Source organism: Papio anubis, chromosome 5 (assembly GCF_008728515.1).
Source record: "Papio anubis isolate 15944 chromosome 5, Panubis1.0, whole genome shotgun sequence".
Taxonomy (NCBI): Eukaryota; Metazoa; Chordata; class Mammalia; order Primates; family Cercopithecidae; genus Papio; species Papio anubis.
In genome coordinates, this window is record NC_044980.1 from 112,006,456 (window position 1) to 112,024,816 (window position 18,361).

Here is an 18,361-nt window from a genome sequence, read left to right on the forward strand (position 1 = left end):
TGGCTCACAACTATAATCCCAGCATTTTGGGAGGTCTAGCAGGTAGGATTGCTTGGAGCTAGGAATTCAAGACCAGCCAGGGCAACAAAGCAAGACTATCTCTACAGAAAGAATTTTTTTTTTAATTAGCCAGGCATGGTGGAACACACATGTGGTTCCATCTACTCAGGAGGCTGAGGCAGGATGATCCCTTGAGCTCATGAGTTCCCAGGAGTTCAAGGTTACAGTGAGCTATGATCACACCACTGCACTCCAGGCTGGGTCGCAAAGTGAGACCCCATCTCTGAAAAAAAAAAAAAAAGAGGAAGCGAGGAGGAAAGGCAGGGGAGCAGGAAAGCAAGTTAACAATTTATTGAGCATGTACACGTGTGTACTTGATCCTTTTATAGACATCATTTCATTTAATACTCACACCTTACTAAAGGTCACAGAGGCTCAAAACAACAAAGTTGGAATGTATGTGAAGCCAAATACGTGACTCACAAGTCCATACCCTTTTGATAACATAAAAACTCTCTCAAAGGTGATTTATTTTAATCTGTGCAGCAAACTTTTACATAAGAGTTAACTCGGCCGGGAGCGGTGGCTCAAGCCTGTAATCCCTGCACTTTGGGAGGCCGAGACGGGCGGATCACGAGGTCAGGAGATCGAGAACATCCTGGCTAACACGGTGAAACCCCGTCTCTACTAAAAAAATACAAAAAACTAGCCGGGCGCTGTGGCGGGCACCTGTAGTCCCAGCTACTCGGGAGGCTGAGGCAGGAGAATGGCGTGAACCCGGGAGGCGGAGCTTGCAGTGAGCTGAGATCCGGCCACTGCACTCCAGCCTGGGCGGCAGGGAGACCCCCCTCCTCAAAAAAAAAAAAAAAAAAAAGAGTTAACTCAACACTAATTGAATGAATAGATAAATTTAACTTTGAAAACAATTCTGTGAGGTACAGTTGGCCCTCCTTATCTGTAAGTTTCACATCCACAGAGTCAACCAAACATAGATCAAAAATAGTTTTAAAATGAAAAACAATACAAATGTTAAAGACATATATATATAGAACAACTATTTACATAGCATTTACATTGTATTATGGATTATAAGTAACCTAGAGATGATTTAAAGTATACAGGAAGTTGTGCATAGGTTGTATGCAAATACTATGCCATTTTATTTATATGAGAGACTCATTTATTTATATGAGAGACTTAAGCATCAGTGGGTTTTGGCATCCACAGGGGTCCTGGAACTAATCCTCCCCCTGATATGAGGGAAGACTGTATTGTGTTTTTCATTTTCACAGATGAGGAAACTAAGGGTCACAAAAGTAGAATATCATGCTGCTAGCCAAGGGCTCTTACAAACATCTGCAGTATCACTGGGTGTGTATGCCACAGGCAGAAGGGTTACCCTATTCTCTGGGCATCTTGCAAAGAGGTGAGTGAGCTAAGTAGGGCCAGGGTGCAGCTGGATGCATAAAAAGGCTGTGCTTAAAGAGAGGAATCCACCTTTGTTCCTCTCCCCTTTATAGGGCAAGATGAAAGTGGAATTATAAGCAAGGGACATAAAGTCTGGTCTGGGACACTAAATGGTCTGAATTTAGGTGCCAGTCATCTGGCAACACTGCTCATTAGTTCCTATGGAAAGTTGATTTTAGTCACAGTTCTGCCAACTGGAAGAAAGGGAGCAACAGGTACCAAGAGAAGTTGTTTCAGACATAGCCGCTTTCACTGGCAAAAGGAGAGGAGGCCCCAGCTTCAGCTAATTCATCCAAACAACCTAGAGAGAACTTCTACTGTCAAGATGTCTTTAATCATTCACCAAAAATAGTGACAGAGCCAGGACTTGAATCCAGGTCTCTTTATCTCAGAATCCAGGTAGGAGCTATAAAGCTAGTCCTTCATGAGTGAAGGACAACAGCCATATCCAATAGCTATAGCAAATTCGAGGTTGTTTCACGTGACTTATTTGAGATTTCAGTTGTTCAAATGGCAGGTGAGAGTCAAACAAGGAAATGGTTCCAAGAGAATGATCCATTCATAACACCCCAGACATGGCTAGGGACATGAAGAGGAAGAACTGGGAGGAAAAGGGTACCTCAGAGATTAACAAAGGAATCACTCAATTTTCTTATTTATTTATTTACTTACTTTATTTTTACTTTAAGTTCTGGGATACCTGTGCTAAATGTGCAGGTTGGTTACATAGGTATACATGTGCCGTGGTGGTTTGCTGCACCTATCAACCTGTCATTTAGGTTTTACGTCCCCCATGCATTAGGTATTTGTCCTAATGGTCTCCCTCCCCTTTCCCCTCACTCCCTGACAGGCTCCAGTGTGTTATATTCCCCTCCCTGTGTCCATGTGTTCTCATTGTTCAACTCCCATTTATGAGTGAGAACATGTGGTGTTTGGTTTTCTGTTGCTGTGTTAGTTAGCTGAGGATGATGGTTTCCAGCTTCATCCATGTCCCTGCAAAGGACATGAACTCATTCTTCTTTTATAGCTGCATAGTATTCCATGGTGTATGTGTGCCCCATTTTCTTTATCCAGTCTATCATTAATGGGCATTTGGGTTGGTTCTAAGTCTTTGCTATTGTTAACAGCGCCACAAAAAACATACGTGTGTGTGTGTCTTTATAGTAGAATGATTTATAATCCTTTGGGTATATACTCAGTAATGGTATTGCTGGGTCAAATGGTATTTCTGGTTCTAGATCCTTGAGGAATTGCCACACTGTCTTCCACAGTGGTTGAACTAATTTACACTCCCACCAATAGTGTCTTCTTTTGAAAAGTGTCTATTCATATCCTTTGCCCACTTTTTGATGGAATTGTTTGTTTTTTTCTTGTAAATTTGTTTAAGTTCCTTTTAGATTCTAGATATTAGACCTTTGTCTGATGGATAGATTGCAAAAATCTTCTCCCAGTCTGTAGGTTGTCCGTTCACTCTGATGATAGTTTCTTTTGCTGAGAAGAAGCTCTTTAGTTTAATTAGATCCCATTTGTCAATTTTGGCTTTTGTTGCAATTGCTTTTAGTGTTTTAGTTATAAAGTCTCTGCCCATGCTGATGTCCTGAATGGTACTGCCTAGGTTTTCTTCTAGGGTTTTTATGGTTTTAGGTTTTACGTTTAAGTCTTTAATCCATTTTAAGTTAATTTTTGTATAAGGTGTAAGGAAGGGATCCAGTTTCTGTTTTCTGCATATGGCTAGCCAGTTTTCCCAATACCATTTATTAAATAGAGAATCCTTTCCCTATTGTCAGGTTTTTGTCAGGTTTGTCAAAGATCAGATGGTTGTAGGTGTGTGGTGTTACTTCTGAGGCCTCTGTTCTGCTCCACTGGTCTATATATCTGTTTTAGTACCATTACCATGCTGTTTTGGTTACCGTAGCCTTGTAGTATAGTTTGAAGTCAGGTAGTGTGATGCCTCCATCTTTCTTCTTTTTGCTTAGGCTTGTCTTGGCTATATGGGCTCTTTTTCAGTTCCATATGAAATTTAAAGTAGTTTTTTCTAGTTCTGTGATGAAAGTCAGTGGTAGCTTGATGGGGATAACATTGAATCTATACATTACTTTGGGCAGGATGGCCATTTTCACAATATTGATTCTTCCTATCCATGAGCATGGAATGTTTTTCCATTTGTGTCCTCTCTTATTTCCTTGAGCAGTGGTTTGTAGTTCTCCTTGAGGAGGTCCTTCACATCCCTTGTAAGTTGTATTCCTTATTTCCTTTGCAGCAATTGTGAATGGGATTCATTCATGATACGACTCTCTGTTTGTCTATTATTGGAGTATAGGAATGCCTGTGATTTTTGCACACTGATTTTGTATCCTGAGACTTTGCTAAAGTTGTTTATCAGCTTAAGGAGTTTTGAGGCTGAGATGATGGGGTTTTCTAAATATACAATCATGTCATCTGCAGACAGAGACAATTTGACTTCCTCTCTTCCTATTTGAATACCATTTATTTCTTTCTCTGACTTGATTGCCCTGGCCAGAACTTGCAATACTATGTTGAATAGGAGAGGTGAGAGAGGGCATCCTTGTCTTGTGACAGTTTTCAAATGCTTCCAGCTTTTGCCTATTCAGTATGATATTAGCTATGGGTTTTCATAAACAGCTCTTACTATTTTGAGATATGGTCCATCAATACCTAGTTTATTGAGAGTTTTAGCATGAAAGGGTGTTGAATTTTACCGAAGGCCTTTTCTGTATCTATTGAGGTAATCATGTGGATTTTGTCATTGGTTCTCTTTATGTGATGGATTACGTTTATTGATTTGCATATGTTGAACCAGCCTTGTATTTTAGGGATGAATACGACTTGATTGTGGTGGATAAGCTTTGTGGTGTGCTGCTGTATTTGGTTTGCCAGTATTTTATTGAGGATTTTTGCATTTACGCTCATCAGGGATATTGGCCTGAAATGTTGCTTTTTTGTTGTGTCTCTGCCAGGTTTTGGAACCAGGATGATGCTGGCCTCATAAAATGAGTTAGGGAGGACTTCATCTTTTTCTATTGTTTGGAATAGTTTCAGAAGGAATGGTACCAGCTCCTCTTTGTACCTCTGGTGGAATTTGGTTGTGAATCCGTCTGGTCCTGGGCTTTTTTTGGTGAGTAAGCTATTAATTACTGCCTCAATTTCAGAATTTGTTATTGTTATATTCAGGGATTCAACTTCTTCCTGATTTAGGAAATCATTCGATTTTCAACCTTTTCAGTTAAACTCATTGTTTGAATTAAAAGACAACTTCGTAAATAACTGTACTCACTGTTCTTCACCAAAAGTCTCTTTATGAAGAAAATTTCTGTATAAACAAATATAAGAGCTCAAAGAGCATTTCTACTCTACAACACTTGGTTCTCTCTCACTCATTTATGTCATTTTTGCTTTTAAAATAAAGTTGACTGTATATAAGAAGTCTTATTGTGAATATGCTTGTAAATACGTATTCCATAAATTTTTAAATTTCCAATACTTTTGCAAATACCTATCCTGTATATATCTATCTCATATATGTGTGTGTGTATATATATATATATATATTTTTTTTCTTTTTTTTGAGACGGAGTCCCTCTCTGTCACCCAGGCTGGAGTGCAGTGGTGCCATCTCAGCTCACCGAAATATCCGCCTCCCAGGTTCAAGCGATTCTCCTGCCTTAGCCTCCCTAATATGTGGGATTACAGGCACCTGCCACCATGCCCAGCTAATTTTTGTATTTTTTGTAGAGACAGGGTTTCGTCATGTTAGGCAGGCTGGTCTTGAACTCCTGATCTCAGGTGATCTGCCTGCCTCGGCCTCCCAAAGTGCTGAGATTTCAGGTGTGAGCCACCACACCTGGCCTTCAATTAATTTTGAAATCATAATTGAGCTCTTAAATACAGATTTCTTTATATTAGGCTCACAGAGTTCTATGACTATTATAATAGTGATTTACTTCTGTATAGATTTGGAGCAAAGACTTGCATTGTTTGTTCTTTGAAAGGTTGAGAGGTGTTTTGTTATGTCATGTGAAGAGCTCTTCTTACTAAACTGGTACTGATCTAAGAAATCTCCTGTTTTTATTCCTTTCTATCCCAAAATTGAACCAAAGATGACAGGAAATCAAGTTTTTTCAATGCATTTGTTTATTCACAAACAGCTCATTTGATGAAGTCATATTACCTCCTTTTTGCATGAGATCAAAATCAGGGCCTTAGCGTTCATTTATTCCTACATTTGCTCCTTGGAGGCATGGATCTGTGGATCAAATGACACATTGCTAGTGTTTATGAATCACAAAGGCCACTTAAAAACAGAACATTCACCCTGTAGGTAGATTTATTTTTTCTCTCCCTTCTTGTCTTCTATTTTCTCACCGCTTCCTTTCTTGCTTTCTTTCATTTTTTTCTTCTTTTAGCTGTACACACTATAACTCATAAACAAAACTAATATTAATACAATTATGTTTTATGATAACTGGAAATAACTGAGTATTAAAATATGATCATGAGAAAGTAAAGTTTTTCTTCCTAGATTTGTACTATATTTTACTGTCTAGATATATCTTATTATATTGCTAATGTAATATTATGCTTTGAATATTTTTAGTTTTTACAAGACCATTTGTATATGTGTAGTTTTTACAAGACCATTTCTTGGTACTTGGGATCAGTAGGTTAGTGAGTAGGGGGTATGACTTACATGGTGTTTCCCCAGAAGCATGTACTGAGACAAGAATTTGAATATAGGTAGTTTACTTGAGAGTTGAGTCCCAGAAGCACCAGTAGAGGAATAGAGCAGTGATCCAGGGAAGGGAAAAAAGAAAACCGATAATGTTACCTTCATCAAGCAGATTATAGTTGTGGACAGTTGAGGCTCAATTCTGTTGGATAACTCTGGCAGATGGGTAGAAGTTGTAGTTGAGGGATCCCACTGAGAGCCATGGTCTCCATGAGGGAGAAGAGAGATACAGATATGGAATAAGGGAGAATAAGAAAGACCCTGTGGCATGTGAATGCAATTATTGATATTTGTATGAACTCAACATTTTTTAAAAGCGTGTATGTGAATGTGTGTGTATGCATACACTTACATGTGCACAGAGCATAACTAGTGGGAGATTCAGGGTTTTGTCAACATTTGGATCAAAGTTTTAAAGGAAGGCGCCTATCTCTGAAGGAAACAAGGTAAATGGTAGTGACCTGAAACAATGAGAAATTCCCAAAGGGGAAAGCTACAGGTAAAAAGTTTTCTCCTCCTTTTTGGACAATATTCTTTAAGAGGTCTTCTCTGCACTGAAATACTTTGCATTTTTATTTTTTTATTTTTATTTTATTTTTTTATTTTTTGAGACGGAGTCTCATTTCAGCCCAGGCTGGAGTGCAGTGGCCGGATCTCAGCTCACTGCAAGCCTCCTGGCTTACTTATTCTCCTGCCTCAGCCTCCGAAGGCTGGGACTATAGGCTCACCACCACCTGCAAGGTTTTTGTATTTTTTAGTAGAGATGGGGTTTCACTGTGGTGTTAGCCAGGATGGTCTTGATCTCCTGACCTCGTGATCCGCCCCTCTCTGCCTCCCAAAGTGCTGGGATTACAGGCTTGAGCCACTGCGCGCCGCATTTTTATTTAATGAGGAGATCACTTAAGAAGTAATTTTATTTTCTTTTTTCTTCTTTTTATTTTAATACCACTATACTAATGAGGAAGAAATCACTTTTTTCTTAATCAGTTCAAGAAAGTAGGGTAACATTTGCCATAAAATAAAGTTGTCTTCACTTTTATAAAATAAACATAAGTGAATAAATTTGCAAACTTAATATTTGATTTTTTTTTAAAGTGGGTTGTGGGAAGAGGGGGTGTAGCATTAAGTGAAAGATTTAGGCCAGGTGCAATGGCCCACACCTACAATCCCAGTGCTCTGAGAGGCCAAAACAGAAGGATCACTTGAAGCTAGGAGTTCAAGACCAGCCTGGACAAAACAGCAAGACCCATCTCTACAAAAAATAAATTCGCCGGGCATGGTGGTATGCACCTATAATCCTAACTACTTGGGAGGCTGAGGCAGCAGGATCACTTGAGTCCAGGAGTTCAGCTATGATCTATGATTGCACCACTGCACCCCAGCCTGAGTGACAGAGTGAGTCCACATCTGTTAATAAATCAATCCATTAATTAATTAAAAGATTCGGGTCAGGCATGGTGACTCATGCCTATAATCCCAGCACTTTGGGAGGCTGAGGTGGGTGGATCACCTGAGGTCAGGAGTTTGAGACCAGCCTGGCCAACATGGTGAAATCCTGTCTCTACTAAAATTACAAAAATTTGCTGGGCATGGTGGTGTGCACCTGTAATTCCAGCTCCTCAGGAGGCTGAGGCAGGAGAATCACTTGAACCCAGAAGACAGAGGTTGCAGTGAGCCGAGATGGTGACACTGCAGTCCAGCCTGGGCAAGAGAGCAAGACTCCATCTCAAAAAAAAAAGAAAGATTTGATTCTTTTTTTAAAAAAAAACACAGTGTGGATATCTGATTCTAATAGTGGCAGACAAAGTGATATAGTTGACTGTGTCCCCCAAATTTCATGTGTTGAAAACTTAACTCCCAATGCAATAGTGTTGGGAGGTAGGGCCTAATGAGAGGTGTTTAGTTCATGAGGTTGTCAAAAGACGCTAGAGAAAATTATCTCTAAATATGTTGAGTTTACTTGGGCATAGAAATAAGGATTATAATCTGGAATGCATGACATGGCAAATCACCAGTGCATTCAGTGAAGAAAGGGTAAGGAGAGCCTTTACTAGAAAAAAGATTTACATACGCTGCTTAGAAATGGCTCATTGGTCATAGAGTTTCTAAGCCAGAGTTGCTGTTAGTTCACTGATAGAAATGCCATTACTGGGCAAATGTTTTTCCAGGAATAGCTTAACTTAATCACTGCAGTCTTAAAGAATGTCTTGTGACAAATCTTTTTTTTTTTTTTTTTTTTTTTTGAGATGGAGTCTCACTCTGTCACCCAGGCTGGAGTACAGTAGCGCGCTCTCAGCTCACTGCAACCTTCACCTCCCAGGTTCAAGCACATCTCTTGCCAAAGCCTCCTGAGTAGCTAGGATTACAGGTGCATGCCACCACACCTGGCTAATTTTTGCATTTTTAGTAGAGACGGGGTTTCACCATGTTGGCCAGGCTGGTCTCAAACTCCTGACCTCAAGTGATCAGCCCGCCTCAGCCTCCCAAAGTGCTGGGATTATAGGCATGAGCCACAGTTCCCGGCTGTCTTGTGATAAATCTTATCAAACGATGTATGAAAGAAGTGAAAGGAGTTTTAGAAAGTTCTTGGAAACAGTTGTTATCTCAGATATGTAAGCATGAGCCTCCTCTCCTTCAGGACTTGCTGTCCCTATTTTGTCCTGTGGGGACACAGAGCTAAACCATATCAATCCACCCCTGGCCTCTCCCAAATCTCATGTCATTCTCACATTTCAACACACAATCATGCCTTCCCAAAAGTCCCCAAAATAAAAAAAATTTTTTAAATAAAAAAAAAAAGAAAATCATTGCCAGTCCCTTGGGCAGATGATATAACTCATGCAAATACTTGTATAGAAGAACATATTCTGAGTATTCAAAATTGAATCACAGACTCAGAGGTAAAAAGATACAGCCTCAGAAAATGTGGCATACCTAAAATATCCGTGAATCTTCTTACTCATTTAAATAAACTAAATTTGAATTTCAAATTCACTGACTTTTCCTACTTCTTTGATGTGAGACAGGAAGCATCCTTCAAGATTTATACTTTTAAAAAAATAAATGACTACTATATGCTATTTTTCAACAGGACGAATGTTACAGGAAATGAGCATACAAAATAAGAAACAGAAAGTGGAGGCGGTTAGCAATGGCTTTAATTTGGCTCCTTACTTTCATACAGACAAAAACACCTGCTGAGAGCTTCAAATACTATGCATGTGCTGAGGATTCTCAAATTTACAACTTCTGAAAAAATCTTTTCTCTGACACCCCCATGTGCTCCTGTTCATTCTTCAGATCTCAGCCTAAAAAAGATCAATTCCCAGAGAATCCCTTTCCTGAGATCCAAGACTAGGTCAGTTTTAAGACAGGGGTTTTCAATCCTTTTGACCTTGATCCACCATAGGAAATATATTTCATATCATGATCTGGTGCACATACATGCAAATATGCATTCTTAGATGATTATGTCTATCTGCCAGTCACTATTATAAAGCATTAGGGATACAAAGTAAATAAATGTATAAAAACTTAGTTTTAATGGAGTTTACATTCTAGTAATCCTATTTCTGCCTTTGCCTTCCTTAAAACTATTCTCAATCCTGCAGCCAAAGTGATCCTATTAAAACATAAATCAGATGTCACTTTTTTGCTCAATGCCATCCAATGACTTCCCATCTCAGAGTCAAAACCAAGGCCCTGCCTACTACAAAACACATAGCCTTACATGATTTGCCCTGCCAACCCTGACTCACCCTCTTTCCCCGTCACCTGCTAGTCCTCCCCATGCACTCCCCTTCAGTCATGTTGGCCTTGCTTCTCTTCAGACTGGCCAGCCACACTCAGGGCCTTTGCACCGACTATTCCTTTTGCCTGGAATGTTCCTCCTCCAAGTATCCATGTGGCTAACTCCCTCAATTCTTTAAGATCTTTAACCACAAGGTGCTTTCCCAAATAAGTCTTCTCTGGCTACCCTTTTTAAAATGTTAATCCCCACCCTTCACATTTTATATCCTCTTCTTCCTTGTTCTTTTGTTTTTCAGTTTCTTGTCATCTTATAATATATTGTATGCTTTATTAATTTATCTTGTTTATTGTCTATCTTTCCTCTTGAAAGCATACTCTATAAGCCCCTGGATTTATATGTTTATTCACTGACAATGTAAATGGAAATCAAAGCTTCACAAAAGAATACTTATCCTCATTATCTGTGATTTACTAGGACTTTTTATTATTTATTTTGTTAAAAATACTGGTCTTAAGCCACTAGATAGATTTCATGACCCACTCATAGATCATGATCCACAGTTTAAATGACACTGCCTTAATGAAAGCTTTCATTGTATCTGATAAATTTGTTTCATAGCACATCACAACTCTGTGTGTGTGTGTGCATATGTGTGTGTGTGTGTGTGTGTTTGTTTATTCCCTGCCCTACTGTGGGTCCTATGAGGGGCTGAAAAGTCAGGGCTGCCTTACTCACTGCTGTTTCCAGCACCTAGCATAGTACCATAACAAGTCCAAGTCATGTGCACACAGAAGTTAAAAGGGAGCAGAAACTGTAAGCGGAAGTTAGCCACCAGGAAGACAATGAACAGAAACACAGAGGGAAGTAGAAACCGACCCATGAAAGAGAGAGACAGAGCTGTACTTCCAGTTCTCAGCCCATAAGTTTTTTTACCCCCGTTCTTTTAGACTGAGTTTTTGTTTTTTGGAACTAATGCTACATTAGTAGCAGATGAATTAAACATCTTGATCAATCAGAGCAAACAATCCAAAAACTTCAGTAAAATAAATATCAATAGTTTCTAAATTTTAGGAAAGTGATATTGGGTAAATGGAAGGATTAATTTTGTAGTCTGGAGACGGGGAAGACAGAAAACCATGTTTGCTTCTGTAGCCCGCATGTCCCTCTACCACCTAGCCAACTGGCTTTGCTCTGCGGCTTAGCTCTGCCACACAGAAGGGCTCCTGCCTGGCCCCTTACCCTATAGAAGGAAGGATAACCTACAGTGTTTTAGGAAGATGCTTTCAAAGGTAAATGGAACTCACGGGAGTGATCTCTCTCTCTCGGTGTCCTCTCTTTTAGGAGGCTTAGGTAAAATAGGTCTGATCCTCACTCAGGGAAGTGTCTGGGTTAGTAATCCAGGCCAGCTCAAGTTTAGGTATTTGGACTTGCTCTTTTCCATTTTAGCACATTTGTCTCTACCTCATTTTATATAAGAATTATAGGCCAGGCACGGTGGCTCACGCTTGTAATCCCAGTTCTTTGGGAGGTCGAGCAGGCGGATCACAAGGTCAGGAGTTCGACCAGCCTGGCCAATATGGTGAAACCCTGTTTCTACTAAAAATCCAAAAATTAGCTGGGTGTGGTGGTGGGTGCCTGTAGTCCCAGCTACTCGGGAGGCTGAGGCAGGAGAATCGCTTGAACACAGGAGGCAGAGGTTGCAGTGAGTCGAGATGGCGCCACTGTACTCCAGCCTGGGCAATTGAGTGAGACTCCATCTCAAAAAAAAAAAAAAAAAATTGTAAAATCTGAGATTCAAATTTGACCATTTAGATAGTCCAATCTAACTCACTACATTCTGTATTGGAAATAGGAGACAAAACCTCAGATAGAAATAGTGTTCTTATGAATATATTGTTTTTTGTTTCTCATATATATAAAAATATATATATTTAACCACACACACATATACAGGAATATGTATTTTTGGTATTATTTTACATTCATTAATTATTTTACTTTCATAAATTTCCTTAGTAGTGACAGACTTATCCATAAAGCTAACAAACACTAAGCTTCAGTGCTTCACATTGCTTGGGCCCCTTCTAAGAAATGAAACTAATTTTGTCTATTGTTTTGAAGAAGTCCTCTCAAACTGTATAATCTTCACGCTCCATAAAGTCTGGATCTAACTATACCTTCACGAATGTTATCGGTTGTATTGGCTGAGTAGGGTTAAAGGTTTCAGGAACTCAGGTTTGACCAGCAGCCCTAGCTCTCATAAGGAAAAAAAGAGACAGTATAATAATAATATATAGGCCAACAACAGAGAAGTCCACTCATTTAATGCTTACTATATCTAAGAACCTTCAAATCTGCAAGGCTATGTCTTTCTTTCTGAAAGCAAAAATTGGGGTATAATGTAGGGTTGCAATTTATCCCATCTATTAGAAACTTTTGGTGGCAGGATGAAAAAGAAAATCCTTGCCTTTCTCAGGAATGGAATTGTTCTGTTCACTAAGTTTCCTTCTGACCACGGCATCTCCAAAGCCTCTGCAGCATATGTGCAGTGAGCAGCCCAGAAGAAGGCTGAGTACAGTGTATGAGACTGCATCAATGCATATAAATTGACTTGAATGATAATTCCAGAGTCATTACAAGCTTCGTCTTTTTTTCAGTCAGTAAAGCTTAAACAATGAGTTCTTACGTGGTCTTACTATCATGAGACAGCAGCAGAACTGCCCTCAGGCTCAACACAAAGTCACCCAAGGAACCAGCAGCCTCTTGGAATCATCGAATATCAAATGGACCTTTGCTGCATGTACTCAACCTTCCAAAGTAGTGTTAGATACCGGCAAGAAACACATACTAGACCCAGGATACACCACAGGACTTTATGTTTATCTCTGGCCATCTTTAGCCTGAACATTAAGGTTAAAACAAATGTGTTGGCTGGGTGCAGTGGCTCACGCCTGTAATCCCAGCACTTTGGGAGGCCGAGGTGGGTGGATCACCTGAGGTCAGGAGTTCGAGACTAGCCTGGCATGGTGAAACCTCATCTCTACTAAAAATACAAAAATTAGCCAGGCGTGGTGGTGGGTGCCTGTAATCCCAGCTACTCAGGAGGCTGAGGCAAGAGAATTGCTTGAACCTGGGAGGCAGAGGTTGCGGTGAGCTGAGATTGCACCACTGCACTCCAGCCTGGGCAACAGAGTGAGACTCTGTCTCAAAAATAATAATAATAATAAAAAAGAAACAAATGTGTCAGGCACTCTGCTACATACTTTTGCTTATATTAATGCATTTAATATCATTCTTGCCATTTGTGAAAAGCCTAATATTATCTTGTTTTCCAGGCTGTGACAGTGCTTTATAGCCTAAGAAATGTTCACATTTACTTGCATTCTTATAGACAAAATTATTCAGCTTTCTATAGTGAAATTGCAATTATCTGTGATGGTTGGGCATTTGAGTGTTTTATATACAACATTTGAGTTAATTTTTTTTAAACGTAGACTATAGTATATAATATTAAAATTATACTTAACTGATGCCTGTAATCCTAGCACTGAAGCTGAGGTGGGAAGATCCCTTGAGCCCAGGAGTTTGAGACCAGCCTGGCCAACATAGTGAGACCTTACCTCTACAAAAAAAAAATTAAAAATTAGCATGGCAGCATGCTCCTGTGGTCCCAGCTACTCGGGAAGCTGAGGTATTAATAGGAGGATGGCTTGAGCCCAGGAGGTCAAGGCTGCAGTGAGCTGTGATCACTCCACTGCACTCCAGCCTGGGCAACAAAGAAAGATTCTGTCTCAAAAAAAAAAAAATATATATATATATATACACACACACACACACACACACACGCACACACACACACAAACATATACATATATATAATATGTTTAAATCTTTGATTCAGAAAACTTTTGAGGTTCTTGTCCAATCTTGGTCATTATTATAAATTCTACTATAGGCTGGGCATGGTGGCTTACACCTGTAATCCCAGCACGCTGGGAGACGGGGGTGGGCAGACCACTTGAGGTCAGGAGTTCGAGACCAGCCCTACTATAGGCCAGGCATGGTGGCTCACGCTTGTAATCCCAGTACTTTGGGAGGCTGAGGCGAGCGATCACATGGTCAAGAGAACGAGACCATCCTGGCTAACATGGTGAAACCCTGCCTCTACTAAAAATACAAAAAAAAAAAACTTAGCTGGCCACGATGGTGGCAGCCTGTCGTCCCAGCTACTTGGGAGGCTGAGGCAGGAGAATGGCATGAACCCGGGAGGGGAGGTGGAGCTTGCATTCCCTCAGCCTGGGCGGCAGAACAAGACTCTGTCTCAAAAAAAAAAAAAAAAAAAATTACAGAAAACTGATTTGAATGCAAACTAATTTCATGATTATCTTGTAATATTAAATGCAGAAAAAATAGTTATTTGGATAATCTGATAGTTTGGATGAGAGATAAATAAAAGTGTACTATAATGGTCAATTCTCCTAATTAACAAGATATTAAAATATATATTTTTAATAGTGTGTTTATTTTTATTGTGATAAAATATATATAACATAAAATTTGCTATCTTAACTATTCTTAGATGTACAATTCAGTAGTGTTAAGTCCATTTACACTGCTGTGCAACCAATACACTATCCGTCTCCAGAACTTTTTTATCTTCCCAAGCTGAAATTCAGTATCCATTAAACACTAACTTCCCATTCCCCCTTCTCACAGCCCCTGGAAACCACCATTCTACTTTCTGTCTTTGTGAATTTGACTACTTTAGGTACCTCATATAAGTGGCATCATACAGTATTTGACTTTGTGAATAGCTCATTTCACTTAGCATAAATGTCTTCAAAGTTCATCCATGTTGTAGCATGGGTCAGCATTTCCTTCCTTTTTAAGGCTGAATAATATTCCATTTTCTGTAATACCACATTTTGTTTATCCATTCATCTGTTCATGGGCATTTTGAATTGCTTCCATCTTTTGGCTATTGTGAATAATGCTGTATGAATGTGGTTGTACAAATAGCTGTTAGAGTCCTTGCTTTCAATTATTTTGTGTGTATACCCAGAGGTGAAATTGCTGGGTCATGTGGCAATTTTTAATTTCAAGAGGAAACACCATACTGTTTTCAACAATAGATGCAGCATTTTACATTCTCGCCAGCCATGCACAAGGGTTCCAATTTCTCCACATCCTAGCCAACACTCGTTTTCTTTTCTTTCTTCCTTTTTTTTTTATAATAGCCATCCTAATGGGCATGAAGTGGTATCTCAATGTGGTTTTGATTTGCATTCCTCTAATGACTTATGATGCTGATTATCTTTTTATGTGCTTATTGACCATTTGCATATCTTCTTTGAAGAAATTTCTATTCAAGTTGTTTTTAGTTAAGTTTTTAATAGGCATTCTCTTTTTACTGATACAAAACATTTTGTGTATTTATGGGGTACATGTTAGTATTTGTTATATGCATAGAGTGTGTTATAGTCAAGACAGGGTATTCCAGCTATCCATTACCTTGAATATTTATCATTTCTATGTATTGGTAACATTTCAAATTCTCTATTCTAGCTACTTTGAAATATACAATACATTGTTGATAAAAATAGTCACCCTAGTCTGCTACATTGGGGCTTATTTCTTCAAATGTATGTATGTGCCCCACTAATCAACCTCTCTTTATCCCCTCTTCCACCCACATCTTTATCCCCTCTTCCACCCACACACTCTTCCCAGCCTGTGGTATCTATCATTCTATTCTCTATATCCAAGAGATCAACATTTTTAGCCCCCACATATGAATGTGAACATGTGGTATCTGTCTTTCTGTGCCAGGCTTATCTCCTTAACATAATGACCTCTAATTCCATCCATGTTGCTGCAAAGGACATGATTTCAAAGAAGACATATTTTTTGAATTTGTCAGTTATGCCCAGATGACCCTGGAGCATCTTGAAGTGTCATAAAGCAAGGAAATGCTGAAACAAAACAATGATCAGATGGGCGCAGGGCTCTCACCTGTAATCCCAGCTACATAGGAAGCTCAGGCAGGAAGATCTCTTTAGGCCAGGAGTTCAAGACCAGCCTGGGTAACATAGTGAGACTTTGTCTCCAAAAAAAAATTTTTTTAATTAGCAGGAGGCCAGACATGGTGGGTCACGCCTGTAATCGCAGCATTTTGGGAGTCTGAGGCAGAGGATCGCTTAAGCCCAGGAGTTCCAGACCAGCCTGGGCAATATGGTGAGATGCCCCCATCTCTTAAAAAAAAAAAAAAAATAGCCAGGAGTGGTGGCATACCCCTGTAGTTCTAGCTACTCAGGAGGCTGAGGCATGAAGATTCCTTGAGCCCTGAGGCAGGAGGATTCCTTGGGTCCAAAGCTGCTGCACTCCAACCTGGGCAACAGAGCTAGACCTTCTCTCTGAAAGAACCAAAAATGAAAAAATAAACAACAATGTAGGTACGTCAAAGCAACATTGGAGCTGACTGAAAGAATTTCCAATGGCCAAAGTTGAAACAGTTTGAGCCACAATATAAAATGGCATTGGATTATAAACCAATGTATAAAATAAAATCTATGAATCCATGCTGATATAAACAAATGATTGGATAAATAAATGAGCAAGGGAGAAAAGACAAATCTCTCATGCAAAAAAAATTCCAGATAACTTATATAGATATTCCACCCTCAAGAAAGGGGAACTTAACTTCCAACTCCATAAGTGTGGTCTGTGAATAGTGACTTCTTTCCAAATAGCACAGTATAGGAAGGAGGGAAAAATAATAACTTTCCAGTGGAGAAACTTGACAACCACTGTGTCAGCCAGGTGATCAAGGTCAACATGACCAGTGATAAATCAGTTGGTAAATGTAGCCTTAATATTATGTGATGAAAATAGTACTTCAGCCGGGTGCAGTGGCTCACGCCTGTAATCCCAACACTTTGGGAGGCCAAGGCAGGCAGATCACCTGAGGTCAGGAGTTCAAGACCAGCCTGACCAACATGGAGAAACCCCATCTCTACTAAAAATACAAAATTAGCCGAGTGTGGTAGCGCATGCCTGTAATCCCAGCTACTCAGGAGACTGAGGCAGGAGAATCGCTTGAAACCTGGGAGGCAGAGGTTGCAGTGAGCTGAGATAGTGCCATTGCACTCCAGCCTGGGTAACAGAGCAAGACTCTGTCTCAAAAAAGAAAATAGTACTTCACCTCTGTGGTCTTCTCCCAAAATCGTATAACTTCAGTACAATCATGAGAAAACAATCAGAGAAACCTCCATAGAGGGATATACTATAAACTACTTTACCAGTACTCCTCAAAACTGTCAAAATAATCAAAAACAGAAAATATCTGAGAAAGTGTCATAGGCAAGAGGAGCCTAAAGACACATAATAACTCAATGTAATGTGATATGCTTAATGAAATCCTGGGACAGAAAAAGCGTATCAAGTCCAAGAAATATAAATAAACCATGGACATTAGTAAAGAACAATGTATCAATATTGGTTCATTAATTTTAACAATTATACTTTTTTTTTTTTTTTTTGAGACAGAGTTTTGCTCTTGTTGCCCAGGCTGCAGTGCAATGGCACGATCTCAGCTTACCACAACCTCCGCCTCCCGGGTTCAAGCGATTCTCCTGCTTCAGCCTCCCGAGTAGCTGAGATGACAAGCACGCACCACCACACCTGCATAATTTTGTGTTTTAGTACAAAATTAGTACAAATTTAGTACAAAATTCTCCATGTTGGTCAAGTTGGTCTTGAACCCCTAACCTCAGGTGATCCGCCTGACTTGGCCTCCCAAAGTGCTGGGATTACAGGCGTAAGCCACTGCATCCGGCCTAAAAATATACCATATTAATGAATGTTAATAATAGAGAAAGTGGTATGGGGTGTATGGGAATACTGTACTATCTTCTCAATTTTTCCATAAATCTATAAGTGTTCTTTTAAAAGTCTATCATTTTAAAAAAGTTTTCAGTTATTCTAATAAAAGCATATCATTTACACATTAAATCATATTTTCTGTTTAGTTGAAGTCATTTTAGGAGGCTAATATTTGTGAATCTTTAAAAATTTATGCCACAAATAGGCTTAATTCTACTTTAAAGTGAAATAAGCAACTGATCTGATTAATCTAATTTATGGAATGCTTTTGATATTGTGTGGATTTTTTTAATTAGCAAAAAAACTAAATTCAACAAGAAATCCTTCTTTCAATTTATTTTATTTGACAAAATGACCAGAAACCTACAGAAGCTATAAAATTTCTTAACTAGATATTTCATATGGAAGGGAGGAAAAGTTTTTATCCCTTACATAAAAAGGTTATTTCAGAATTGATCTATACCAAAATTAAAACATCTTTTGAAGTTTTATAAAACAATGTTAACATACGACTC